Here is a 9,493-nt window from a genome sequence, read left to right on the forward strand (position 1 = left end):
GTACAAGATATAATCACTAATGAAAAAGTTCTTATTCTAATATATTATGTAGGAGGAAGAGTACAGGGGATTGGTTAAAAAGTACATTTTTAGATTATTTTTAAATTTTGTAGTCCTTGTATAGTCCTTTAGTTTTGTTGGAAGAGCATTGTAACATTTTATACCCATATACATTGGTTTTTTTTCAAAAAATTTTAATCTATGTGAAGGTGTTGTATAGTTATTTCTGTTTCTGGTACAGTATTGGTGAGAATCCCCTACCAGTGAGACATTATTTGAATTTTGGACAGTATATAATATACATTGATAGATGTAATAGCTATATACAGTCATATTGTATATAATTTGACTAATGTCTGTACAAATTAAAACTACCGTAATCTAAAATTTCTTATATATTGGCCTTATGGGTTGCCATAATGGTTACCAATTAACACTAGTAAATGTCAATAAAGAAAGACTAAAGACATTAGGTTATGACAAAGGCAGTGGCTATTCGCACGTCAATCTTCCTATGACAAACCATCTACAGTTAGCTAGCAATTTACAAAATACAATACAAAAGAGAACACCTAATAGTGTTCACCTTTAGTCGAGCAAAGTTAGCAGGAAAATATAGGGATACAAGATTTCCTTGAAGAAACTCCACTGCCGCCAAAAGAACCAAGGAACAAGGAGAGGTAATATTCATTCAAAATTGATCAAACAACTTTACTGTGAAAAAGAAGAACTGAACCTGATTGCCTACGACATCCTCCTACAATTTTTGAGATTATACGGACTACAGTAATTACATGGAATCTACTAGTCGTCAGTGAATAGGTTGATGACGCCATGGACCGGAAATATTCACGGATAAACTACAAATTAGATAGGCTCGTAGAGAAGAATACACCTAATGAAGACTTGGATAGGACTAGTACAGGACACAAATTCCAGAAGAGAGTCTTCAACCTTGCAGATGTTCAATTCAGCGAAGAAGGAACGAAAATACTGAACTACAGAATGAAGTACAATTTCCCAATGAAGAAGATGGGCGAAAACCAACTACTAGCTACTGAAGTTGAAGCAAATGTAATACTCCTTTTATCTATGGTAAAATCACTAAGAAACGTAGACCATTATGCCGTTCGGAAGGAAATAAATACAGACATGTTCCTACGGTGAAATGTGTTTGTCTTGACCTAAGGAATAACGCTATATACATATGTCAAGAGAGTTACGGGACACCCTGTATAATGAATGTTTAAATGTTTAATAGAGTATAGTTTGATATTTATAAAGTTCATTTTGGATCAAAACTGGAAACGAGACATTAAAATGTTAGTCAACTGTAGTTTTATCTGTGGTAAAATTGTAGATAATTAAATATATTTTGCTGTTAGTATTCAACTTTTTTTTCTACCGCGCTTAGTTTTGTCAATATTCGGGTTGAACAGAGCAGCAAATCCTCATTTGAAGGGTTTGGCGGGTGCTAGCCACCCGCGGCTGTCATAGTATCGCATTCGCATACCTAATTACTATAAGTCGATTGAATATTCCAAGAAGGTTGTTTCTTATAATTTTCCTTATTGTAGGGATGGACGAGATTGGATTTTTAGTTTGAGACGAGTCAAGATTTTTTATTGCTCATAAAATTTCAAGTCGGGATTTCCCTTCTCATACACAACAAGAAATGTGTGTTCAACATTTTTACCTGATTTTGTAACATTGTTAGATGACTGTTTAAATACAAAAATAATGATAATAGGCAAGAATATTTACAATCTTTTATTAAAAACATCAGCATGAAATTTTTTTATTAATCACGCCTAACTTATTAAAAATGTTTATGATTAGGAAACACAGTTATATCAGTCAGGATAGAGTTAAACTTATCCTAAAATAAAATAAAATCCATATTAATTTTTATAAAATAGTTACTTGTTTTGGCTTTGTTTATAGTAGTAAAACATGCCTCACACTGCTTACACTGAACAAAACTTCTCAAATGATAAAATAATTAAAGTAATATTTATATAAAAGATTTAATTAAATAACGCCTTCGCAAAGGGAACACAACTACAACACACTCCTGTATTGCAGGTATTGCATTGACTTTCTGCAGGCGTTTTTATTTATTTTTTCCTCGCCTCGATTAAAAAGAAATCTTGTCTTATGTAAGGGCTGTGTCACACTAGGCTACTTTACTAGCCGCTAGCGAAATAGCGGCTACTCATAGCCAATCTGACATAGGCAGTAGCGGCTGGTAGGAGTAGCGCGCTAGTCTCATTTCACTAGCGTCGAGAATTGAACATGTCCAATTTTCCGAGCTACTAACTAGCGGCTAGTGAGTCACGTGATTGACTAGCGGCTACCGAGTAGCCGGTGTGACATGTGTACTAGCGTAGTAGCGGCTAGTGGCTGTGCATGTTTGGGTTTGGTTTGTTGTGGAAAAGTTGGTTTCAATTAAAATTTGTGAAAAATGAGTGAAGTGAAGTGGTCCGGTGGGGACATAATTAACTTTTTAAACATTTATCGGAAATAACAATGCCTTTAATTAATTTCAGAGGGATAAATTACATGTACGAAAGTTAAATGCACCTGTCAACAACCTGTTTCCAATGAATGAGATACCATACACATACCTGTATAAATTGTTCCATGACTTCATAAATAGCTTTAAGCACTTCCTGTAGAAATGTAGATATTGTATTGTGTGGCTCTCTGAAAAGATACTGAAGGGATTTTAAGCTGTCACCAGTTGCAAGATATCTTAAAGTTATTTCCAATTTCGTTCGACATGTTATTGCCACCCTCATTTTTGTATCTTGTTTTTGAATTAAAGGAGTTACCAAGGTTAGCAGCTCATCAAACTTTTTTACGGACATTCTCATAATATTGTAGTACGATTTCGGGTCCTCAACAGCTAGTTCTCTAATAAGTGTTCCTGATGCACCCAGCCTGTCTCTTCTCTTAATACACTCTCTTACCCAGGAGCGTTTCTTCTTGTTGCGGATATTTTCAATTAAATCAATACAAACATCACTAACGCACATCAAAATTAAACGCCGTAATTCAACCCGGCTTATACCAACAGACGACATTTTCACAGCATTGACACTGACTGGCTGAATCGCTGCTACTAGGTAGCCGCTACCGACATTTGTTGTATGACAGCTTTTACTAGCGGCTACTTCACTAGCCGCTACTAAATAGCAGCTAGTAAGTAGCCTAGTGTGACACAGCCTTAATGAGATCTAAAATTTCCCGAAATTTCGAGACTTGACCATCCCTACCTTATTACTAATAGTTTTGTAGCAAATATTGGTTTAAATCCAATAAAAAAAATCTTGGTAATATCATATCATTAAATCATATTCATATCTTATAAAATAATAATAATAATAAATCTTTATTTCTCCACAAGTAATACAATAAAATAACAAAGATCTATAAAAACAAATTATTTATAACTTACAATGTAATCAAAACTTATTGTTAATTAATTAAATAAAAACAGTTTGCTTTAACTTGTGAAGAAATACACACCCAAAAGAAGATTTAAACTTCAGTGTGTGGGCGGGAGTCTCAACTAATACTTAACAATAACAAAAATTTCTCTGAAAAGTGTAACAAAATGAATTTTAAATTAAATTTACCTTTAGTCCAATAACTTTTGTGGAAAAGACAACAACGAAAACAAAATTCACCAGTATCTGGGAAGTAAAACTAAAAGTATGTAACTATAACAATGAGAACATTTTAAGAAATTTAAGGGAACAAAGAAAACCCAGACTCTGAAATACAGATACACACAAAGATAAAGCAAATACTTAGAGCTAGACATGACTTGCTAATATTATTAAGAATACAACTGTTCTATTTCATCTTTTAAATAGACTTTGTCTTTTGACTTTGTTAAAAGCCACTTTTTCAAAGATTTCTTAAAAACACTAAATGACCCACTCTGCTTTACAGAAACAGGAATGCCATTACAAATTTTAATTGATAAATAAATAAAACACTTCTTAAACAGGGTACAGTTTGGTTTGGTTAAACGTAGAATGTTATGTGCAGTTTGCCTGGTTGAATAATTGTGAATGTTATCAACTGTTGGTATTGCATTACCATTTAATTTAAATACCCCCGCCGCAGCAAACCTGCAGACTAAGCGAATTTCCATTAATCTGATTGGATTTACACTAAAATGCCTCCATAAAAATAGCACATTTATTTCCTATTTAAATAGAATTAGTTTAACGAGTACTTAGGTTTGCTGCAACAGGGAGGGTAAAAAAGATTTTTTTATAAAATGATAATAGTTTAGTAAGAAATAAAAGTATTTTCCAAAATCGATCAAAATATGTTCATAAACAAGCAAACTACAACAGTTGACTTATTCTCCATAAGAATAACATGGGAATTTTAAAATTACAATTTTTTTAAATTTTCTCCATAACAATTAGGCGCATAATAACGCTTCAATATACTAAATTATTTGTTTTTTTAAGCTCTACAAAATGGTTTAAAAATAAATTGTGAAATTTCGTGTTTTTAGGGTCAAAAATGGGAAAAACCTATTTTTACCCCATAAACCCCCCATAAACCCCCGTTCCCATAGTCCGATAATGCTGGTTCGCGAACTCATTCAAGTTTATCCCGCCTTACACCTTCAAACCAAATTTTATCAAAATCGGACAAAAATTACTCAAGTTATCGTGCGGATGGACACATATATATATATCTCTATATATAGATATATAAAAATTTGAACGAATGGTGTTTTTGGCCTCTGGGGACATCAAAATGAAAAAGTAAATCGGTCCCGGGCTTAGGTCTTACCATGAGACCTACGGTAATAGCTACTTCCCTATAGGGAAATTCGCTAATATAGTCAAAAAAATATAGTCAATACTTTAAAAATATATAAATATCTAAAGGGAATGATATTATTTATGATTTAAAAGTAAAGGTAGAGAACGAGAATAAAAATTTACATTACATATTAATCTGACAAATTTCTTCTATAAAGTTATTAAAGATTTTAAATTCGACACATAGGCACCTCCATACATAGAAATTCCATATTCGAGCTTAGAATTGATTAAAGAGTGGTAAACCTGTTTTAAGATGGGAGAGGACAGCAATATTTGAGGTGGAAAAAAGATCTAAGTGAGTAACGTAATGAATTCTTTCTGGGGATAAAGAAAAATTAATCTTTATAATTAATACGCTACATGAAACTTTGTCGGTTGAACTCCTCTGCCATTTCTTAACCGATTTTATCCATTGACGTCTCATTGGAATGAGCGTGTCGTGTAGATTTGCAAACTGACCTTACATTTTTTTAAAGTCCCTTGGTCTCTGCCCCAGTGGCTGTTAAAGTTCCCATGTTATCCTTATGAAGAACATAATTTACATAGTTTACATTTTGATCAGCTGTATAATTTAATTGCTGTTATTTATTTTTCAATTTAACGAAACACAGTGAGTACATTTACTGATTTTTTTGAAATTAAATATTTACTATTTTAATTTACATTCGTACATATTACAATGTAAAAAATCTAGAAAGTCTAGGAATTTGATATATTTTACCAAATAAGAAAAATGAATTGACATAGTACTGTATTTCTTGAGAAATCATTGAAAGAACCGATTTGATAACTATGGAAACATAGCAAAGTCATAGAACACCACCAAGTAGAAGAAATAGAAATTTTAAAAAAATCACATCCTTATCAACCTGATGAACACCTACAGCTAAAATATGACGATTCCCACAAACAATGAACAAGGATGTTGGCCGAAGTGCTACTATTCTGTAGGAGACATGGTCTTAATTTTATGATGATTGGCAAAGGAAACCCCTCTAGTAGGAAAATATTTTTTGTTTTATTGATTACGTTCTGTAAAAACCTTGAATCAAAATAAAGTGTGTACAAGGTTGTGAAAACTGGGCCATGGTCTGGTTAAATGGTTCTGATAAACTACTAGGAGAATCATCAGAGAAAGTATTACATAATTAACTCTGAGGAAATAACGTTAATCAGCTATTTTTTCACATTGCTTGAAAATGCATTCTAAATCATTTCTGATACCCTACACTAACACTATAGAATATTTGGCTTAGTATTAAATACAACAACGGGGATCACACGCAAATTCAATAGAGTTAAAAACTTGTTTTGAGGCAAAAGAAATAATACAATCAGCTACCCTTTTATGTTTTAAATATTATGTTTCTTTTAGACTTATGTTATCTTCTTTTAGTTATAATTTGCTGGATAAAAATAATAATAATTTACAATAAATTAAATTGTTTATATAGATCTGTACTATTTACTAATGAGTGATTTACCTACCTCAACCAGGTTACATTTATTACTAAGAGTAGTCTAGAGGTCTCGGCTATTTGCAAGAACTGTTTCCTGTCTTCAACTTTCTATCTTTTACTGTCTGACTGTGGTTGAACATTTAACTGAAGCATCAGCGCTGTTATTAAATGACAACAATTTACATTTAAAACAGTTATAAAGGAAGTTGGTCAACATCACTGGATCTTTGAATGTGAAATCTAGTAAAATCAAGTTATAAGGGCAAAGCCAAAGCCCTAAATGAAATTACTATTTTAAATACCATTCGTCCCTCCGCTAAATGATGAGCTTTAAAATGACACCTGAGTGGTAAATTGTTCAAGTAGGATGGCCAAAAGAGGGATGTTATAGAAAATCCTTATCAAATTAAGTATATAGATTTGATTTGATATCAATCAAAAGATCTTTATTCAAATGTATTCCTACAATCAACATGATCGGTAGGACATTATTGATCACACTACTCCAGGTTGCTGTTTTCTGAATTTTAAGATCTATTATTTGTTCTAAAGTTAAAAAAAGTCATCAAATGAATAAAGTGCCCTCTGTATCAAAAATACTTTCAATTTCACTTTGAAACCTCTATCATCCTGCATGCTTCTTATGTGATCTGGTATGTGATTTAGGAATCTAATACAGTTGTATGAAGTTTTTCTTTTAAACAATTCTAATTCATGATTTGGTAATACTACTTTATTTTTATTCCTAGTATTATAAGCTGTAAATATCTTTAAAAAAATAATAAAACTATTTATATTATCTTTTAAAAACATTATGCATTCTAAAATGTATAAGCTGTAAACATTCAAAATTTCAAATTTGGCAAATTAAGTTTTAACAGATTCAGTTCTTAAAGTTTAATATGGCCCTTAATGCTCTTTGCTGTCCTATTAGTATCTTTGTTAAATTTTGAGCGGATGTTCCTCCGTAGACACAGACCCATAAGGAACATGGGATTGGACGCAAAATAAACACTACATTCGTTTTGAAGTGATAATATAATCTTCTGATGGCGTAGATTCCTGAGTTAATTTTATTTAAAACATTTTCCCATTCTTTGAAACATTATCGATACTTGTCTGCAATAAGAAAAAAAGATTGTTGAGAATTTTATGCAACATATTATTGCTGTATTAAGAGGTGCCTATTCCCTAACTTACAAGGCCAGAGGCGCAAACCCAATTTCATACTGCTCATTTTTTCATCCCCCTGCCACCTTCCCACACCAACACAAAAATTTCAAGGGTTTTCTAAAATAAAGAATTATACAAACACCAGCTAAGTCAATTCAAAATGTTAATAAGGAACATTCATTTCCCAAATGAAAAAATCACATCAAAATAGTCACAATATTTATTTTGAAATGGTGAGTTGGCTATCTATAATTGATAGGCAAGCATATTTCTTTAAAACTTCTTTTCTCACCTCGTGTATCGCAGGGAAATCTATGCATACTGTTAGAAAGATATTTACCTGTAGATGTGCAGAAAATCCCTTTATAAATTAAAATAAGCGAAAAAAAATTAATTTACAATTTACAAAAATTAACTAGGGTCTTATGGGTTGCCATGCTGATTATGAAATAACAATCTATAAAGGCAAAGCCCTCACTGACTGACTGACTGACTGACTCACTCACTCATCACTAATTCTCCCACTTCCCATTTACCTAGGAGGCTGAAATTTGGTACACTGATTCTTTAGGCATTAAATAGGAAAACTAAGTAGTTTTTATTCTGATCGGACTCTCGGGCTCCGCCCCAGTGGCTCTGGAGTTTCCCATGTTAACCTTATGAGTACTCATATTTAAATGGAATTAATGAATCTTAACAGCTGTTTCAATTAAACAAGTTGGTTCTGTTCTATGATGTGCAATAGCATTAAAGTTACGAGGGTTACCAACAGGGTGCAGCACTATTATTTTGTTTTATTTATGACAGCTAATTTGCAACCAAAAGGTGAGTGAGCGTAGCGAACGAACTTCAACCTGGAGGCGAGTTAGCGTAGCGAACGAGCTAACCTGAAGGCAAGTGAGCGCAGCGAACGAGCTCCAACCTAAAAGTGAGTGAGCGTAGCGAACGAACTTCAACCAGGACGTGATTGAACCATGCGAACGAGCTTATCTTGAAAATTAAGAAGTTAAACGGGGCAAAGCCCGCGGGTACAGCTAGTGAAATATAAACAGAAAATCTAAACAAATGGAATAAATTTCAATCACATGTTTTATTTGCAGTGTGGGGTGAAAATAGAGAAGTTTGCACAATACATATTTTTGGTTGAGTTTTCGACCACGAGGCGACCATTAGTGCTTGTTAAAGGGAATTCGGGAAGGTCTCTTCACCCAACCCAGTAAAGATTTAATAACCATGAAACTGACAAACGCAAGACTCACACAGCCACTACAGGAAAGACAGCCACTACAGGAGAAGATGAAACAACTATTCCTCTCCCTGCATCCTCTGCCAGCAATCTTAATGTCCTTGTAACAATAGCGACGAATAAATATGAATTTGAAAGGATGGTGTTTTGGGTCCTCTAGGGATATAAAACGAAAAAGTAAATCAATCGGTACCAGGTCTAGTTTTTACCACGACACCTATAGTAATAGCATAGATAAAAACCCCTTAGTAGATTTCTCATCCTTATGAAACAGCTGGAGCCAATTTTATTGTTGGTTCTGTCCGGTGCACTGTCGAGGTCGTATTTTGTTTACAATTTGTTTCTTGTTATTTCTGCCATTTAAAAACTCGTTTAACCAAATAAAACTAAATAGTCATAAACAATAACTCGTAGGTACCCTAGTTATATAACCAAACAGTAAAGAACAAATCATGAAATTAACCCTAAAATAATAGAAACAAAATTTTGTCAGCACTGACATCCAGTGCCACTGGACATGAAATAGACACGATAAACAAGCTTCAAAATTTACAATAGGATGAGAAGTCTACTTGTGGTTGGCTAGTCTATGGTAATAGCTGATTCTCTACACAGTAAATTATCTAAAAATTATGTATATATAATATATCTTTAAAAAAATTAATATGTTGTACTTATTACATTTGAAAATATAACTTTGGCTGCAATTTAACAGTGCTTTTTACAGTATAAGTAGTATGGCATTGTTTAAAATT

Source organism: Macrosteles quadrilineatus, unplaced genomic scaffold (assembly GCF_028750875.1).
Source record: "Macrosteles quadrilineatus isolate MER2022 unplaced genomic scaffold, UCM_ALF_1.0 Scaffold_4__1_contigs__length_99947679, whole genome shotgun sequence".
Classification (NCBI taxonomy): domain Eukaryota; kingdom Metazoa; phylum Arthropoda; class Insecta; order Hemiptera; family Cicadellidae; genus Macrosteles; species Macrosteles quadrilineatus.